We start from the raw sequence: 20,241 nt of genomic DNA, 5'->3' as shown, positions 1-20,241 counted from the left end.
TTTTTGACAATTTTCAAAGTTGCGGGAAAAAATAAATTGAGTCAAAGTTCAAGTATTTTTTTGACAACTTTCAAAGTTTGTACAAAAAAAAAAAAAAAATGGGCCCAAAGCTCATGTATTTAAGCGTCGATAACCCTAATAAATTAAGGGAAAAGTAGCAATTTTACCACTATTATATACAACTCTATGGCCTCTGACACTATATATTCAAGATTCAATCAATCATGTCTCTCATCTTCCAATTTGAGTGCAATTAAGTCCCTCTGTCTAACGGTCAACTTGCGTCGTTTGTAAAAAAAAAAAAAACTGCACAACACCTCCTCTCTCTATGTTCTTCGCTCTCCCACCATTTCAAGCTCGGCCCTTTCTTGGGCAATAGCAGCCGCGAGTAGCTATTGTTGGAGTAGCGGGAAAATAAGGAGTAGTTGGGCAGCGACAATAGCTTCTTGTTGTTGTTCGTTCTCGGGGGCGAGGGACCAACGACTGCTCCTTGTTGTTGTTCGGGTGGTGAGAGATAGAGGTAGGGGCGATAGCTCCTCACGTTTGTCGGTCGAAGCGGGATGAGAGGTAGAAGGTGGCAGCCCAACTACTTCTGTCGAAGGCTAATAATGGTGGCGAGGGCAAGTGGCAGATTCCACTGGAGATGGAGGCGGAGAATTAAGAAGAATTGGGATTCATTTTCAAAAAGGAAAATTTCTATTGGGCAAGAGAAAAGAGGGATAGAGAGGTGAAGGAGAAGGAGTGGCGGCGGTGCCTGCTCTTCGCCGTCGACCATTGGACCGAGAGAAAAAGTGTTACAGAGTGAGAAACGTGAATTAAAATAGAGAATTAAAGAAGAAAAACAATTTGGGGGTTTGAAAGAAAAAATGGGAGAACGGAGAGAATGAGACGTTGTTGGTTGGTTGTGATGGCTATAGCAGCGACACCATTCGCCATGCATGAGGCTGCATGAGGAAAAAATGAGAGAGAAATAGTTGTGCAATAATTTAAAAAAATTACAAGCAACGTTAGTTGACCGTCAGACGAAAGGGTTTAATTGAATTGAAATTGGAACATGAGGGATCTGAATGATCGATTATTGTAACATCCCGGCTCCAGACTTGACGGCCGGCCCCACAGACCAACACGAGTCTTTTCTAGCGTGTTTTATCCTCACTTGCACGCTCCCCGAGAAACTTCCCAGGGGGTCACCCATCCCGAAATTGCTCGAAGCCAAGCACGCTTAACCTTAGAGTTTCTTCCACATGGGCACCAGAAAAGAAGGTACATCTTATATAAATATTTATTCAAAGCTCAAATTTACATTAAAAAAATTTGATTGAATATAATTTCTATGTCTAAAGTTATAATCTTCAAATTTATTCATCTAACTAGGGGTGCGACTAGACATTTCATGAGCTTGATATATAATCAAATTTTTAATGAATTCACAATTTAAATACTTCAAAATAATTAAAATCTAAAACAATTTAAAATAAATAATTTTGGATAAATGATTTGGTTTCGGGCTGTCACATGTCTCGCCTAATCAATTTGGCTTTATCAGTGGCAGATTTATTCACGACTGTATCATGATCGATTCTGAGGGTGTGAACTGCATGAAAAGATCGCGTATGGGGAATAACATGGCTTGCAAGATTGACATTCGGAAAGCTTTTGACACTATGAGTTGGGATTTTATTCTCAAAGTGTTGCGTGTCGTGGGGTATCATCAGCAATTCATTGACTGGATTTCTATTATCTTCCAGTCTGCCAGAATCTCGATCTTATACAATGGGATGCTTCATGGGTACTTTGCCTGTTCTAGAGGCGTTCGGCAGGGGGATCCCCTCTCTCCCATCCTCTTCAGGATTGTCGAGGATGCTCTTAGTCATCTCTTCATCAACTGTGTTGCCTTTGGCCATTTGGAACCCATGAGTTACCAGCGACATCTTCAGTTTCCTACGCACTTACTCTATGCGGGTGATATCTTGGCCTTCTGTAAGGCTTCTTCAAAAAATGCTCGGACGATTGCTAATATTTTGGATTTCTAAGGTCGGATTTCTGGACAAGTTTGCAACCCTGACAAATCCAATATCTCTTTTTCTGATGGGGTCGCTACTTCCGTGCGTCGTTCCATGCAGCGTGTTCTGGGGTTTTCCCTGGGCAGTATGCCTTTCACTTACTTGGGTGTGCCTCTCTTCACAGGCTGTCCCCGAAGTTCCTATTTTATTCTTATTCATGGCCGTATCATCGCCAAGTTTTCGCGTTGGAAAGGGGTTTAATTATCCATGATGGGCCGGTTATGTTTGGTCAATTCTGTGATACGAAGCTCTATCATTCATTCCATGATGGTCTTTCGCTGGCCTAAGGCTCTTCTTGATGATTTGGATCGTAAATGCAGGAACTGCATCTGGTTCGGTGCTATTGATAAAAATCCTTCTTGTCCTGTTAGCTGGGATCGTTGTTGTGCTATCAAAGCAGAAGGTGGCTTGGGTATTCGTTCTTTCACTCTTATGAATAAATGTTATTTGATGAAACTTGCATGGAAACTCATTCGTGGTCAGGATTTCGGCTTTGCTATGATGAGAAGTCGATGCTTGGACTCGTTTGGTTATGCTCAACCGACTCCCCGACTCTCCTCGGTTTGGTCGAGTATCAAACATGAGGTGAATGATCTTACAGACAACTCTCATTCCTATATTGGGGACGGCCGAAGCACCCTTTTTTGGCAGGATGACTGGTTGGGCTACAAAATTGCGGAAAAGCTTCATGTGCCTCTTTACATGTATGATTTCTTATCTCAATCAGTGGCAGATTATTTCTTTGATGGGATTTGTCACTTCGAGCAAACTTTTGTGGATTGTTATCCGGAGATCGTCTGCGATATTCTTTTGCTCCCCATTGGTGAAGATGATGGCACTCATTTTTGGAAGCTCTTGGTACGTAGGAAAGTTACTGCTGCGCTGGGTTTCGCTAATCATTGTTCTAGATTTCCCCGAGTCTCTTGGGGATCCTGGATTTGGGAAAATTATATTCCTAAAAGGCGCTCTATCACTTGTTGGCGCATTCTCCACAATCACCTTCCTACTATGGATCGCCTCATTCGGCAGGGCCTTATTGCGCCTAATCACTGCTCTCTTTGCCTGAGTTCGGCCGAAAATATCTAGCATATTTTTTGGCATTGCAGCTCAGTCAAGCCTGGTTGGATCTCTTTTCTTGATTGGTTTGGCCAGAGTGCTCTCTTGGATAGAACTGATATTCATGATTTTCTGGTAGCAGCTTGGAATATTAATTTTAGCTCGTAACTCCTTAGCTTCTGGAAGGTTGGAATCGTCACCAGACTCACCACTTTGTGGGCTATTTGGGATGGCCGCAATTCTTGCAGGTTTGATAACAAGCTGTTCTCTCATGTTCATGTTAATAAATTTATCAAAGCCTATTTCAAAGAGATGCACGCGATCTTCCCCAAGCTGGGAATTATGAATAATTCCTGGACGGACTACACTATGATCCGCGCTATTGGGGTACAGACACATTCTTCTGCTCCTCCAAACACTCTTAATGTCTATTGGTGGCCGCCGATTGACGACTGGATTAAGGTCAATACGGATGCCGCTCTTGGAGCTCCCGAGAATATCACTGGTGGCGCCGTTTTTCGTGATAAATGGTGTTGGGTTATGGGTTGCTTCCACATAAAGGGAGGCATAGGTTTCACTTTCAAGGCTGAATTACTTGTTGTTATTACTCCTATTCGTATTACTCATTGGAGAGGTTGGACTAAACTTTGGATTGAGGCGGACTCTAGCTAAGTTGTCGCTTTACTTCAGGCTCGTTCTAAAGAAGTGCCATAGCGTTTTATAGCTGCTTGGAATTACACTCTTCGTTTGCTCTCCAGTTTTACTCTGCGTGTTTCCAATATTTATAGAGAGGGCAACCACGCGGCGGATCTCATGGCGAATCCACAACGCCAAGAGGGTTGGTGGCCTTTCGCTATTGCCGAGATCAAACAAGCGGTGGCGTTGGATATGTCTTCACATAGTTACATTCGTTATGATGTGGCATTTGTTCTTCTTCGTGTTTTTTCGTCGAGCATTTGGGGAGGTTCTTTGTTGCTCTTGCTTTTGTTTGGTTCTCTTACTATCGGTTGTGGTTCAGCCAGTTGTTGGACGGATCTAACTCATTCTTGAGTTTCCTTTTTATGTCATTGCATGGCAGTTGCCGTGGTTGGAGGGCTGCTGATCTTTCGGTTTGCGGTGGTTCAGGGCCGATCTCCAAGGCTTTTTTCAGCCGTTGGGTGAGCTCGCGGTTGGGCCATGGGGAGTCGTGTTGTTTTGGTTGCTCCGTGATGAGATGTTCCAAGATTCATTGACGTCGAGAGGGTTTTAAAAGCCCTGTTGTTCGTGTCATTGATGAGCGGAGTTTGTTTTACGGTGGTATTCTCACAGTCTGGCTGAGATTTAAAGCTGCGACGCGGGGTTCTTTCTTGTCCCCGATGTTTTTCATCGGCTGCTTTGGCACGGTGTTATTTGCGCCAGTCGGTAGGTGTCGTGTAGTTGTCATTTTGCACCTTTGTAACGCGCTTGCTTGTTCTTTTGTTTTGCTTGGGTTCGTTGTTTTTCTCTCCAAGTTGTGCCCCGGGGCGATGGTCAGGTCGGAGTTATGGGTGCAGCTTGGTTGTTTTTCGTTCCTGGGATGGTTCTATTCGTGCAATGGTCAGGCCGGAGTACGGATTGAATCATCTCTTGCTGGTCTTTCTCGTCATTTGTTTCCTTCCTAAACGAGTACTCTTTTTCCCCATTGAGATTTTCCCCTCCCGGGTTTTACTCTTTGGGATTTTAATGAGGCTCGATCCATAGTCTGCTCTTCTGTGCTTTCATGGGTTTTCTAAGGTTTTCTTTTTCTCTTTTTTAATAAAACCCAATTTAATAATACTTATGAGATCCTTTATAAGAATAAGGATGACACTTATACTGACGAGAGGTCTAGACATATTGTTGTAAGTAGTCAAGTATTATTTTTGTTGCTTTAATTCTTAAGTATAACTCCTAATTTATACATTATTGTAGGAAAAGGTGCAGGAAATAGTTGCTTCTAAGAGTCAGCCTGTGGATGATGAGTCTGACCCGCCAGAAATCGATATGAGCAAGGTGTACGTGGAGGCTGTTGGTGGACTCGACAAGAAGAAGAGAATGTTTGGAGTTGGTGGACTTGTAGCCAGCTATAGGAGTAGTGAGGAGTCGAGTGGTACATCACAGTTTCAGGGACCTACTGTCGATCCACAGCGACTTGTAGAGGTGGAACAACAGTTGTAGTAGGCCATAAGGCAGAAAGATGATATCATGGTTATAGTTCAGGCTCAACAAGATGAGATAAAATGTCAGAAGAAGTAGATAAGACAGAAAGACGAGCTTAACGACACTACTACAAAAATGCACATACATAACACTTCATACATAACGGTTTTTTTTAAAAACCGTTATGTATGAGCGCATTTTTGGAATAGATAACGGTTTTTACAAAAAACCTTTATCTATGTAGTGTTGTCCATACACTTAGATATCGGTTTGAGTTAAACCGTTATGTTTGTGCGTTATCTATTAGTTACATACATAACGGTACTACAAAACCGTTAAGCCGACTATTATCTATGATCATCTTTTTATAACGGTTATTCCGACGTTAAGAAAAACGTTATATATGAGTGTCATTTATAACGGTTTATTAAATCGTTATGTATCAGTACATCTTAAAAGTGTTATGTATAACCATATTTATTTTTATTAATTTTTTTAAACCCATATTATTTTATATTAAAATATAATTCCCCCAAATCCTTACTTTCTCTCTCTCGTCTAATTCCCCCAAAACGTCACTCTCTCTCTCGTCCTCCCCCTAACCAGCGGCGCCACCCAAAACCACCAAACCCTAACTCTCTCTCTCGACCTTCCCCAAGTCCGCCATGCCTCCGCGGGTCAGCCAAGGATGATGGCACCGTCGAACTCGCGTGCAACGCGGATGAGGCGGTTCCATCAAGGGAACACCGAAGGCTAGGGCACATCGATGCGAAGCAAGGAAAAGGAGGATGTTATCGGCGGCAGCTGGTCGCTGGCTTCACGAAGGTGACGGCTATGCCTTGTCAGCCTCGCCGGAGTTTAGAGGCGGCGGTGGCAGCGGATTTGAAATTTTGGGGAAAAAATTAGGGCTCATGTGTGTGCGTAAGTGCGTTCTGGAGATAATTCAATATTTGGGGTAATTCAATATTTTTTTTTCTTCCTTTTGTTACCAGTTAATTGGAGCTTCTAGATTCCTCGCTGTTCAGCAGCGCCGTGCCCTCGCTTATGCCCGCCTCAAATGGTATTCTTTCTCTCTCTCCGAATTATCCTTTTGGTACCAGTTAATTGGAGCTTTCTATTCATTTATGTTTATTAAAGTTTTCGCTAGTTATTACTCTAATTTTAGATGCAGACGTCCAGTTGTCAGAGTGGGAGTTTGCTGTCGCACAACATTCAGCTGTTCCACAAGGACTGTTGGTATGATTGTATATTTTTCTATAAATGTTTCTCTGTTCTTGTAATGTATGAAGTGCTACTGACATGCGAAGTGCTATCTTGGTTTAGCAATCCACATTTGAAGTGTTGAGCTCCTTATAGCAACTCTGGATGCCTTTTGATTATGTTTTGCAGGATATCATACAGGCAATGCCACATGATGCTCACCCGATGGGTGTTCTTGTTAGCATAATGAGTGCTCTTTCTGTCTTCCATCCAGATGCTAATCCAGCTTTAAGAGTAAGTCTATCATGATAGTTCTCGGAACTTATGTGCTTTTGCTTTTGATTAAGTCTTTTTTTCATACCTGTTTTTGCTTGTGGGTCGATCATGAGGGGTTAATCATACTTCCCATTTATTGACCTTTTGATTCAAATACTAGGAAGATGCAACCTTTGGTGCATACAGATCTTTGAAATAAACTGCTTGTTCTATATCTGTTGTATACATATTTTTGCAATTTGTGTTGATAGTCTTTATGGCATCTTTCATGCTGGTTGTGGTGTAAACTCAGAAGAACTGATACTTGGTCCCCACTATAGCAGATCATCTTCATGTTGCTGCAATATCTTATTTCTTTGTTACATTAGTTGACACATTGTATTTCTGATCATTTATCACTTTGCATATAGGGGCAAGATCTATACAAGTCTAAACAAGTGAGAGACAAACAAATTGTTCGCATTCTTGGAAAGGTGATATCCCTTTCTCCATTCTGCTGATGTGTCTTTCGCCTACTCCAGATTAATGTTTTCCAATTCTTACCATATGTTATTGCAAATTCACCTTTGTAGTAGTGTTTATCTTATCACGAGTTCTGTTATAACAGAAATAAAGGCCTACTACTTTTAACAGAAATAAGGTATGAAGAGCGAATGAATTAAGAAAGAAGGGACATATACATTAAATTACTTGGTCAATGGTGCAATTGCTTACTTTTATGTGTTCAATTTAGAATTTTATTTGGCATTGACATCTTGTATTGGCTTGATTGACCATGTTTCCTTTTCCGGTGACATTTATATTGGAACTCTCATGTATTAGTCAAAACTATGTGGTACTTGAATACCGTGCTTAATATAAATAGATCCATATGAGAGTTTTTAGTATTGAAGCTGATATCTTGGAGTTTTTAATAAATTAGAGATATTTTGGTTCTTACTGAGTTTCTATTCAGGTCTGTCAACTCAAAGGTTTATGTCCAGAAAAGGTTAGTTTATATAATAAAGTGTTTCATTATGTGTGGATGTATAGTTGGTAAAATCATGATTTGTTCATCTGAAATCTATACAGGTATGCATATGGGACTACTTCAATAAGAAGAAGCAAACTATATTAATTCCATGGAGAAGATGCCGCTATTCTTGTCCCTGGTGATGTAGTTAGTAAAAAATTGGGCGATATTAAGAATCTAGTGTTTATATGGTGGGAGAATTGTTAGACAGAAATGTATGATTTTTATTATATTTGGATGATAATGTATGAATAATTTGGATGTTATATAATATATGTTATTGATGGCAATGCTATTTTGTTGTTTTATAATTATTTATTTAATTTTCGAGATAAATAACAGAAAAATCGAAAAAAATATATTACAATTATAAAAAATGCAAAAAACTGTTATAAAAAGTGCAAAAAAACTGTTATGCGTTTCTATCAAAGATAACGGTAAAAATCGTTATAAAAAATGCAAAAAACCGTTAACTATGAAGAAAAAAAAAGTAAGAAATTTTAATACATAACGGTAATATTATTAATACATAACGGTAGGAACCGTTATGTATAACTGTTAAAGATAACGCTTATATATCGATATGTGTGAGTGTATCATACCGTTATCTATACTACTATAGATAACGGTAATAAAACCGTTATGTATGACTGTATCATAGATATCACCACTATACTTATCGGTTTTTTTGGGTCATAGATAACGGATAAAATCCGTTATCTATGAGCGTTTTTGTAGTAGTGCGAGTCTCGATATGAGGCTCAACAGCGTCTTATCGAGCAGTTAGTAGCTAAGCTTCCACCTAGACCCCCTGGACCATCTACTTAATTATCATGTTTGAGTTTTTGTACTTTGAATACTTGAATATTTATATTATGTTTTGAACACTTGAATATTTTATGTTATGTTATGACTATTTGAATGTTGGTTTTATAATTGTACCCTCTCCGTGTGACACCCAAATCCATTTTAATTTTAAATGAAAACGCACGCGGAAAATCATGACTATAAATAAATATTTAACGAGAAAATAGTGAAATAAATATCTTGTTTTAAAATACTTTACTAAACATAACATTTTTAGTTAAAACTAAATTCAAAATATTTGACTCGCCATTCGACCTTCCACGCGCCTCCGGCCTTTAAAACCTGAAAATGTTAAATATGGGATGAGCATACAGAGTACACTCAGTGTGGGAACATGCAATCATTGTCCACGTTAATAAAATGAGAATCACATATGATCAATACATTCGTAACTGAAAGTCGCACGGTGGCATACCAAGGACCTTTCCGTCCTGGACCGATTTAGCCGGCCCCTGGCGACTGGTTGCAACCATAACTTTAACATGAAATCGCATTGTGGCATACCAAGGACGGTGAAGTCCTGGACCCATTGAGCGGGCCCCTAGCGATATAATTTAATGCAACTCACATATGGTAAACACATAATATTAAAATGGACAAAGATTAACCACATCATGTACTGAAATAAATCTCACACCTGAATTTGAAGTTCAACTTGAAAGCTAACTTTGAGAAATTCAGTCAAAATTTACGTCCTAGTCGCGCCGCACCTAATTTCATAAAATAGAATAATAATTATAAAGATTCACGTAATTTAAATATAATTGTAATTCGTGTGTGCCTATGCCTATGCCTATGCTATTTATATATATAAATAATACATATGTGGAAATTGATTTGTTTGCCTTCATGGTGCTCGAAAGATGAATTGTTTGATACTGTTTAAGAATGAGTTCATAGTCCTATTTATACATAAAAATCCGTAGCTTTGCTTAGTCAATGAATAGGTTTAGCTTTGTAGATTTATAGGTCCTCTTAGTTAGCTTAGAATGTTTACACGTGTAAAAATTTCATGCTATATGTATCTATTAAGTTTAACTCATTTTTTTTTTTTTAATTAGTATACTACAATACTTATATACGTGTATCGCATATATTGCAGATGCTTGCATATAGAGGTAAATTCTAATTTATTGCATGCATAAAGTAATAGTTTAATTATTTGTTAGTTTTAATGCGTGTGTGTATATATGATATTATATTATAATACATATATATATATATTTCTTATTAAGATCAAATTATTTATTTATTTTATAATAGATAATTATGCAAATAAGTTTATATCTATAATTTTATAATTTTATTTATGCATATAAATATTATATTTAAAGGTCAAATTTTTTAAAGTTTAAAGGTATTTTATAAACTAGGGGTGCGACTAAACATATAAGTTCGATCAATAGATATATTCTAAGGTTTTTATAACTTGAAAATCTAATAATTTCTAAATAAATATTACAAAGAAAATAAATGGTTTTGGGCTGTGACACTCCGTCCACGAAAGAACTTCCTATCTTTCCTTTTTGAGACGTCCACAAAAGAACTTCCTACTTATTTTGGACTATACCCCACCACTTATAATCCTCTTACTTTTCATTTTTCACAACTCCCAATATTAATTATAACACATTTTCACCACTCCCAATACATTCAACTACCTTTTATCCACTCTCAATACACTTAACAATATTTTTTCTTAAAACCCGTGCCACTCCCTCCTAGGAAGTTCTTTCATGGACGGAGGGAGTATTATTTTATTGATTTGGTATTTTGGAGTATTGATAATATAGTTGTATAATAGGACGTCGATAACTGGGTATAATGAAATTCAATTTTTTTTAAATAGCGACAAAACACAAATCTGTAGGTAATATGGCATGGAAATCAGCGACAGATTAGGAATTTCGTCGTTAATGTATGGTACAGAATTACCGACGGAATCTTGTTTCCTTCGCTAAATTTACCGACAAAAATAAATTATGTCGCTATTTACGACGGATTATTCCATCGTATTTCCGTCGTTGTTTTGAAGACGACGTTAGCATCGTCACGTGGACGTCGACGACACTTCTATCGACAAGTCACCGACGGAAAGAAAATCTGTCGGTAATAATTTTGCCGACTACTTTCACGGCGACACGCGGCCGGCATCGGTGTTTTATCGGTGATTACTAATACCAACGGAAATGTAGGTTTTAATTGTAAATAATTTCACTTATGTTATAATTTTTATTTCTTTTATCATTTGGCACTGAGTTTTGGAAACTTAAATTTACACATTCATTGAAAGTTGAAACCCAAAATTGATTGAGAACTTCTTAAGTCCATTGTCTGAATTGTCCTTATATGTTGTTAATTTCGCATTAGACATCTAAAATTTAATTCAAACTTTTGAAAACTTGGAAACTCTTTCACGTTAATTACTAACTCAACCATTTTGAATTTGATGCTAGGCGGATATCTAAATATCAACTCCAAACTCGTTCAAAAAAAGTTCGAAGCTATGAACTTGTAACAATCAAAAAAATTGATACATTATCGAAACGCTTTAAAGGTTGAGTCTAATTTGCAATAAGATACAAAATTTTAGATTCAAATTAAAATAATGTACCAAAGCCCCCCAAAAAATCATGACCTAGTTGGACAAAGTGATTTTGTTTAGCTACACTCATATTTTCAAGCCAGCCCGAAATACAAGCGAACTAAAAAAATATGGGTCGTTCTATGGTACATCTGCTTCAATGCCTACCGCCGTTGAGATCTTGCCACGTGTCAAGGTCACTTTTTTATTTTCAATTTGAATAAAACTTTTTATTTAATAGAGAAATTGACTCTACTATAGTTGCTTTTTTAAACCAGAGCTGCACATACATCGGGGTCACTTTTATGTTCTCACTTTTTAATGTTTTAATTAATTTTATTTCATATTTTAAACACCCTCAATTTATGAAAATAAATATTTAAATTTATATGAAATATAAAATAATTTAAATTTTACATATGTTTTCATGTTTTGAATTAGTGGGTCCCATAAACCCCACAAAATTTGCTTTGACACAATTGGTTCCCAACTGACTCATCTCTTCCGGCGAGAGCACCCCTCCCCCACGCCGTCGTCTCTCCCAGCGAGCTGCTACCAAAATCAGACGATGTCGAGGCAACTCCTTTCAATTTAAATCGGTTTGATTATTCGGTTTCAATTATTTTGCTCACCCTAGACAAACTATTATCATTGAAAAAACATGATTGTATGGGTAACAAAAGATTATTCAATCTGGAAATAATCCCATCAAACAAGTTTATATTTGTTTCTAATCAGCATATTATAAATTATTTTCATAAAGAAATCACGTATATTTTAATTAAAAAATCTATTTCTACAAGATTTGCTATGTAGTAGGTTGCTTGGGCCTCTTATTTGCGAGTTGCCCAGAAATTCTCAATTTCTTTGAAGAATTTTTTGCGTGCGTTATAATTCCAACAGCCCCTAAATCCTATCTCGGCACTTTTGTCAAACATTTGATGGGCGCCATTATTTTAAAGGTTTGGACTCGCAGCAAGGATATGCAAACTGTGTACACAGTCAAACATGCAAACCGTGTATACAGCCAAACATGCAAACTCGCCATTATTCAAACATTTGTTAGGTGCCATTAGTTTAACCGTGTACACAGTCAATGATATGCAAACCGTGCACCTTAAAGCATACCATACATATCGTGTACATATATCATGCACGAATAAATAAATTATGCATTAAAAATCGTATCGTGTATACCGTGTACAGATACCGTGCATTAGAAAACCAAGCATGTTCAATTATACCGTGTATCGTGCAAGGATGAACACAACATGTAGCGTGAATTTGTGTACCGTGCATAGTTGAAAATCATAGTTTTTGTGATATTTTTGTAGTTAAATATCAAATATATCATCACTAATATGTTTTTTTATATCCTTTATTATATATGCAGACAATCTTCGATATAAATTATTACTATAGTTTCATCTATAGATCAAACTATACTAATTGAATGCAATACTTAGTATAAAGAATTAGTAAGTTCTACTTAATAAAGAATAATCATCTATGTGATGCAAAACAAATGACTATTAGTTGAACATCATATATTTACATATGACAATTACATATATTGTGTCAATATCCACAAGGGAGATGATAGAAAATTGTAAAATCAACAAAACAATGGATAATCCCTTACAAGTCACGATTAGGGTTTAGGGTACACGGTTAGCGATTTCTTAGTATTTGTACACAGTATGCTGTTACATTGTGTTTTATTTAATTTATTAAAAATTAAATATGAAAAAAAATGATTTTATGAAAATTTATTTTTATAAATAAATATGGAATTTAATTATTTTACTATATTGAAGCTATTTATTTTTCCGTTTATAAGTTTTTATTTTACAATACTAAAGAAATGATTCTCTGTATGTGTACAATATATCTACTTATTTTTCTTCAACATTTTTTTTTTTGTGATTTATAAGCGTTTTTTATTTTTTCTTCTAGTGTTTTAGTGTTCTTTAAATATTTCTTTTGTTTTATTATATTTTTGTGTATATTATTATTTGAGGGAATGAAACACAAGAAGCGATGAAACTTTGATAAAGCTGGAAATAGGGGTGAGCATCGGTTCGGTTCGGTGCAAAACCGAACCAAAAATCGAAAATCAAACCGATGGTTAAAATTGGAACCAAACCGCACCAGTTAGAGGTGCCAAACCGAACCAAAACCGAACCGGTAAATTGTCGGTTTCGGTTCGGAACCGAACCGATGCAATATATATTGAGAAAAAACCAATTAAAACCTGTAAAATAATGTAAAAAACACAAATTTCAAATGCCAAATAGGGGGTAGTCGCCGCTGGAAACTGGACGACGCGTCTAGGCATTCGACTGGGTTGGCGCCGGAAGAGGGACTTTGTTCTCGCCGCTAGAAACTGGAAGCCGAGTCTGGGCTGTCACGGCGATGCGGATTGGCGGACGGCAGGCGAGTCGCAGAAGGGGTGAGTCGGGTGACGCCCGGCCTGGCGTGTAGCGGCGAGTCGACGACACGGACTTTCAAGTTGCAGGCGAGTCGGCGACGAGCCGACGACCGGCGGACGGCGGGTAGGGCGTAGGAGAGTGGAAGACGAGTGAGAGGCTGGAAGGGAGAGGAGCGGCGGGTAGGTTAGGAGAGTGGAAGGGAGGAGTTCAGACTTAGGGTTTCTTTTAGGTTAAAAATTAGAAAATTAATTATATATTATAAAATATAAATATATAATAAAATATTAATATTTATCGGTTCGGTTCGATTTAAAATCGAACCAAAAACTGAAAACCGAAACCGAACCGAAAATTTTTGATTTTTAATTTTCGGAACCGAACCGAAAATTGAACCAGTAGAATCGGTACCCAACCGCACCGAAACGGTTCGGTTCGATTTTGAGTGTCGGTTTGGTTTCTGCTCACCCCTAGCTGGAAATGAAGCTACACACAATCAAAATCACACACATATATGGCCACCTTGCCACATTCTTAATTTTTCAGAAACATTCCGCCATCGGGATCGCACTTCAATTGCTTCCCCCATTAAATTAACACCTTTCTGATGCTTCTGCGGCTCCCTCACCTCTTCACAATTCCAGACTCGCTCAATTGCCAGATCCCTCTTACATCTTCACAATTTTCGGGATTTCTGAGAAACCTTCTTCCGCATCATTTTGATTTCAAAAAACTTTCAAAAACAGGAGTAAGAAACAAGCAAAATAAGAAACCAATTTAGTGGCGCAAACATCGAGATTCTTGCTGAAACAGCAATAGCCTCACCGAAATTCTCAGGCACTTTTTCTATATGCACTCGTTTTTAAATTTTGAAAACATATTCGGATTCAACGTCATCTTCTCCGTTGAACAATGTTGCTCTCGGTAAAAATTGAACAACGATTCTCGGACACAGATCTGATCTCGTGAATGGGTGTAAATTTCTGCAACTTTTGTCCTCGAGCGCCGAGCCGAACCATGGCAACCCCCTCTTTTCCTTATTTTCGACATTAATTTTATTAAATAACACTTGACACGTATCACAATCGTAACGGGGGAGTTGCATTGAATGAAGCGGATGCACCATAGAATTTTCCAAAAAAATAGGTTTGAATTAGTCCAAAATGAAGACAAAAATTGCATTGCAGTGCACGTGGCAGCACACCACACGTGGCACGGCATCAATATTCTCCGAGGATGGAGAATAACAGGGGTCGCATTCAACTCGTCTGACTGCATCTTGACGTTGATGATGTGCCTCGGTTGATCCTACGGCTCAGAAACGACATAGTGGTCATGGTGGATCATCTACGCAAATGTATATTTAGTCAACCTCTCGCCGTATTATATGTCCCATTAAGTCAAGCTTTATCACTTAATTTAATATATAATCTTGCATATTATATGAATTAGGCAGAAAGATTCATGTAATCATATTGCACTTGTGACTAGTTATTTGAGTTGTTCGCTTTTAATTGGTTGCCCAATTTTATGAGTCTTTGTTTACTAATTTGAAGCTTTAATTTGAAACAGAGAAACTCAAGTGCGTGAAAGTAGTTAATGATGCAGCTTATTAAGTTTCCCCAAAATCATGTGAATTTATCGCACGTCTTATTGATCTTTCTAATTTATCCATTTTTGTGGGAAATTGGTATTTAATTATTTAGTTATTGTAGATCGTCGATGATACTATATAAGTAATGTAAATAAAATAAGAATGAAACAATTACTCCCCCCATCCCACGAATCTTGATATATTTTTCTTTTCGAGTTGTCCCATGAATCTTGACACATTTCCAAATAAGGTAATAATTATTATATTTTCTCTCCTACTTTATCCCTTTTATTACATTTTCTCTCCTATTTTATCACTTTTATACTTTATTAACTATACATTTAAAACACTAATCAACAAGTCCTTAATTCTCGTGCCGAAATCAAATGTTTCAAGATTCGTGGGACGGATGGAATACTATTATAATAACAACCTCAGTGTGAATAGTGGGCAAGTTTTTTGCTAGAAAACATAACTCTTACTATACGAAGAATTTTTTATTATTTATGGTACTGCCAACACAAAGAAATCAGATTTTCTTACTTCTATCTCTTGCAACATTGCAGCCAAATAGGCGAGTTCATGAGCAATTATTATAATTCCAATTATTATAATCAACGATTTTAGATAGATATTAAGTTACTTTTATAATTATATATATCTATATATATATATATATATATATATTAATTCGATGAATTTCGACGAGTTAATACTAGTATACATGTATAATAGTGATGCAGGATGGATTTCATAACCCACAATATCGAAGCAAATTAGTTATTGTATAGTTTGGCTCCAAGTGAGAATAATGCTCACCAAACGGCAAGCGGTACCATAGTCCATAATCTTCGATCTTTTTTTCTTTTAGAATTACAAGAAGGTATCTAATAAATAATCTAATAAGCAACTCCTACATAGGCGGAATATTTACAACACACAAAGGTGAAAAAACAACTGCACGCAAGCGGAACCACTACCCACACAAAGATAAAAACACTACCTGCACGGGCCGCACGCAAACGAGAATTGAACCCAATCTCTCATAAATGAGAGTCTTTGGATGTCTCATCTTTACCACTTTAATTAGGCCTCATCAGCCATAATCTCCAATATATTATTCCATCTAATAATTGCAAATAAAACTTCCTCCCAAACTTCAATACTATTATTTGATTGTGGATCAGTATTTTTTTTGTTACTACTAGTAAGTGACCCGTCGAAATTCGACAGGGTCTATCAAAAGATAAATTTATGAAATTATTAATGTATTTTTGTGTTTCATGAATTTTTTTTTCTCCACTAAAATAGAGAATTTAATGAAATTGCTTTAAATTAAAAAAAATTATAATATTTATTTGAAATTGATCTAATTTAAATGTCTTATGAAATTTATATGTAAGTAGAGTTTCGATTCAAAAAATATTAAAAGAAAATTTGAAACATTGAAACATATAATTAACAAAATAAGAAAAAATAAATAAATAATATCACTAATCATATTTTTGAGAAGCGTGATTATGCATTCTTCTTTCAACTCAATCTCATGACTCGACAATCCTGAACACTTGATCGTGTGAAAATATTCTTCATTGAGGTCAATTTGTCCATTTTCTTTGCAAATGTTATATAGACTTAGGTAAACTATTTTCTTTAATAAATATTGGAGACATGATGTAATCATTTATCGTATCAACCATCTCATTAATTAGTGAGGCCCAAGATAGCTCTATTCTTAAACATTTATGTATCTGCATTATTAATTACGTTATGAATATAAATAAATTTTTCTTGATTTGTGGAATATTAATATAATGATTTTTAGATATTTCATAGTTTTAGACATATGATGATTATGGAAACTCATTAAAATTTAGAAGAAAAGAAAATGAATGATAATTGAGGAAAATTAGAATGAAGTGATTATACGACGTCACTTAGGATAGAATTTATTTTGTTGAAATATTAATATAATGATATTTAGATATTTAATGATTTTTAGATATGGAAATTGATAAAAAAAAATTAGAAACAAATAAGAATGGATGAGAATTAAGGAAAATTAGAATGGAGTAATTAGAACGAATAAGAATCTATGATCTGTCATCTCCATTAATGAATATTAGTAGATAGTGCATCAAAAGATAGAAAGGACTAAATTCATTCAATCGTATAAGTTCATCAGTGCTCTTTTAAACAATGCAATCAATTTATTTATACTTGAAGGAAAAAATGTTAACAATTGAATTTAACAGTTATAATATATATATAGGGAAGAGTTCAAATAAAAACCATTTTGTTGGGAAATTTATGGAATGTCCAAATCCTTGTTTTGATGATACCAAAATCCATAGGACTTAATTGTAATAGACTAGAACCTTTTGAACTCAAGTGTTAGAGTTCGTTTCTAGTTTAATTTAGTTAGCGGTTCTGAAGACTGAAGACTGAAGTATCAGTTGAAGAATCAGTTCGGAACTGATTACTTAATGTGTGCCGCGTGGATTCAGCGAACTGATACTAAAGTCAAGTATCAGTTAAACATTTTTCCTCAGACTGAACTTCCAACGTTCAAAGGAAGCCACGTACTCATAAAGTACATGCGCATTAAATGCAGAGATCTCAGGATCATCCCTCTCTGCAGAGGTCATTCCTATTTGGTGGCTACTTTATCAGAGACGTCATATCTTCTGCTCTTCAACATAGCCGTTCTCACCAAATAAGGAACCTCGAAGATTGAAGCTTCAGCCCAAATTTGAAAAGCTCTCCAACGGAAGAAATCTTGAAGAAGTTCTTCGCCAACGGATCTATTCAAGACCTCTCCTATAAATAGTGCTCGAGGATCACTTCAATCTTCACCAATTCAACGACATAAGCTGAAACTCTGCCAAAATAGTTTCTCAGCCAAAAGCTTAACCTCCCCAAAGCTTGAATCGAATAAGAGAATTCCAAAGCTTAAAATCAGTCACTGCTGATTACACACATTCTCTTAGACCGTAGGCAAACCTCTGTTCACCCAGAAGCCTAGGTCAAAACTAACTCCAAAGAACTTGTTCTTTGAAGTTTAGTTGGCAGGATTTCAAACCTCCCTTCGAGATAGAATCGAGTGGTTTAGTGAAAAGGAATTCAGGAAGGTACTCTGACTCCGTGAGATCCTAGTGCAAGGTCGTGCTAGGAGTGAGAAATCCAACGCGAGTGAAGTGTTGGTACTGAAGAGTGGAATCTTCAGTGGTACGGTTGTGTGCACTTGGCAAGCACACGGTTCGGTTTGCAGTGCACCAGTTAAGCACTTGCGGAGTGGATTGTTGGTCTGATCAACCTACCGTGGATGTAGGAAGTGTTTTCCGAACCACGTAAAATTATCTGTGTTATTTACAGCTTTCAGTTTTACATTCCTACTTATGTTCTTACTTTTGATAAATTGAATTCAGATTAACTGCAAAGAGAAACCTAAGACTAACAACGTGCTCAACCGAGGCTATTACGAAACAAAGTTATTTCTGTTGCGTATGTTATCAGTCTGACTGATCTATCCTCTGATAGTCAGGAAGACTTGTAACATCTCTGTCTTAGCAAACTCGACTGAAGCCTTAACGTGCATCAGTTAAGTTCCAGTGACTTAACTAATAACTCCTTACTGAAGAGTTTTTTCAGTATCAGTCGTCAACTCTGTTTGGTCAAAACTTCTTACTGTTAACTGGTGTCTTAGTTTGCTTGTAAAGTTTCGTTTTGATCTCTATCTTGAGATCCCTCTGTTTTAGAGGAGAAAAATAGCCCATAGGTGTATTCCCCCCGATGCACCTATTCGAGACCCTCTGGACCTAACACATTTGAAGAGTTCCATCTTAACGGATATGATCAAATCCTATTTGAAAGGTTGTTTTTTTTTTTTTTTTGTAGATTTAATAATTAAGGATACTTATCTAATTTTGCATTTTGAGATGTGATTTTAAGGGATCTATAGTCATTTTCTATAGTAGTTGTAGGCGCGCGAATTTTTACAGAAATAAAAATATTATACTAATTTTATATCTTTATTTATTTTGGAATCTTATGAAATCCAAGATTAAATATGATATATTATTGATAAAGATATTACCATATTTCAAAGATAGAGATCAATTTCTTTGGCAGCAAGTCAAATCTAATATTGATATGTATCAATCTTTAAGAGCCAATAGGATCATGCCACGTCAGCCCTAAGCCCATAATCATATGGACTTTGGCCCAAAGCCTGACTCTTCCTACAACTATAAATAGGGGTCCCCATATCAGTTCTAAACACACCAAAAATTATACTCAAGAGCTCAAGAGTTGAAGAGAAATTCTCTACGAATTCTCTCCAACATTCAAGACGTTCTTCAAGGTGTCTCGACGAAGTTCTTTGGTAGAATCTTCTTAAAGTTGGCGTTGATCCGGAAGCAAGGCGTAAGTCCCCCATGTCAACGTTATAAAGCTCAAAGCTCAACGTATACTTGGAAACAAGACAAAGTCCTCCATGTCAACATCATAAAGCTCAAAGATCAAGTCCAAAAAGATCGGAGACATATTTCTCCAACAAATCTCAAGGACTACTCAAAGATCATCCAAGAATCAACTTGAAGAGAAGAATCATAGGATCAAACCGAGATAGCAACCCGCAACAATTCATTTCAATCCACATATTTTGGATTCGTACACATTTTTGTATTTCATTTATTGAATACAATAAATTTGTGTTTACAATAGTTTTTTTTTATTTCTAATATACAATAGGTATTAGAAGCAAATTAAAATATATTAAATTTTAAATCGTGTCCATTAAAGTATTATTGATTAAGGGTATATATTAGTTCTACATTCTTATCTTAAGAGTGTTACTAATCATTTTACAACCTCAAAATTACAAATACTTATGTATTTTCTATTTTTCGTGTATGGATATAAATAAAATTTTATTGATCAATGAAATATTAATATAATGCTTTATAGATATTTAATAAGTTTTAAGATATATAATGATTTTT

General features: G+C 36.3%; 1 protein-coding gene across 2 annotated transcripts in view; it reads left to right on the top strand.

Annotated features, from left to right (window-relative positions):
- LOC130987205 (uncharacterized) overlaps nt 1–20,241 on the top strand; it is a 698,101-nt gene that overhangs the window by 91,732 nt on the left and 586,128 nt on the right. The gene's annotated exons all lie outside the window — the stretch shown is intronic.

The sequence above is a fragment of the Salvia miltiorrhiza genome, chromosome 5 (genome assembly GCF_028751815.1).
Source record: "Salvia miltiorrhiza cultivar Shanhuang (shh) chromosome 5, IMPLAD_Smil_shh, whole genome shotgun sequence".
Lineage (NCBI taxonomy): Eukaryota > Viridiplantae > Streptophyta > Magnoliopsida > Lamiales > Lamiaceae > Salvia > Salvia miltiorrhiza.
Note: the sequence above shows the minus strand (reverse complement) of the source record. Positions and strands in the feature narration are given on the sequence as shown.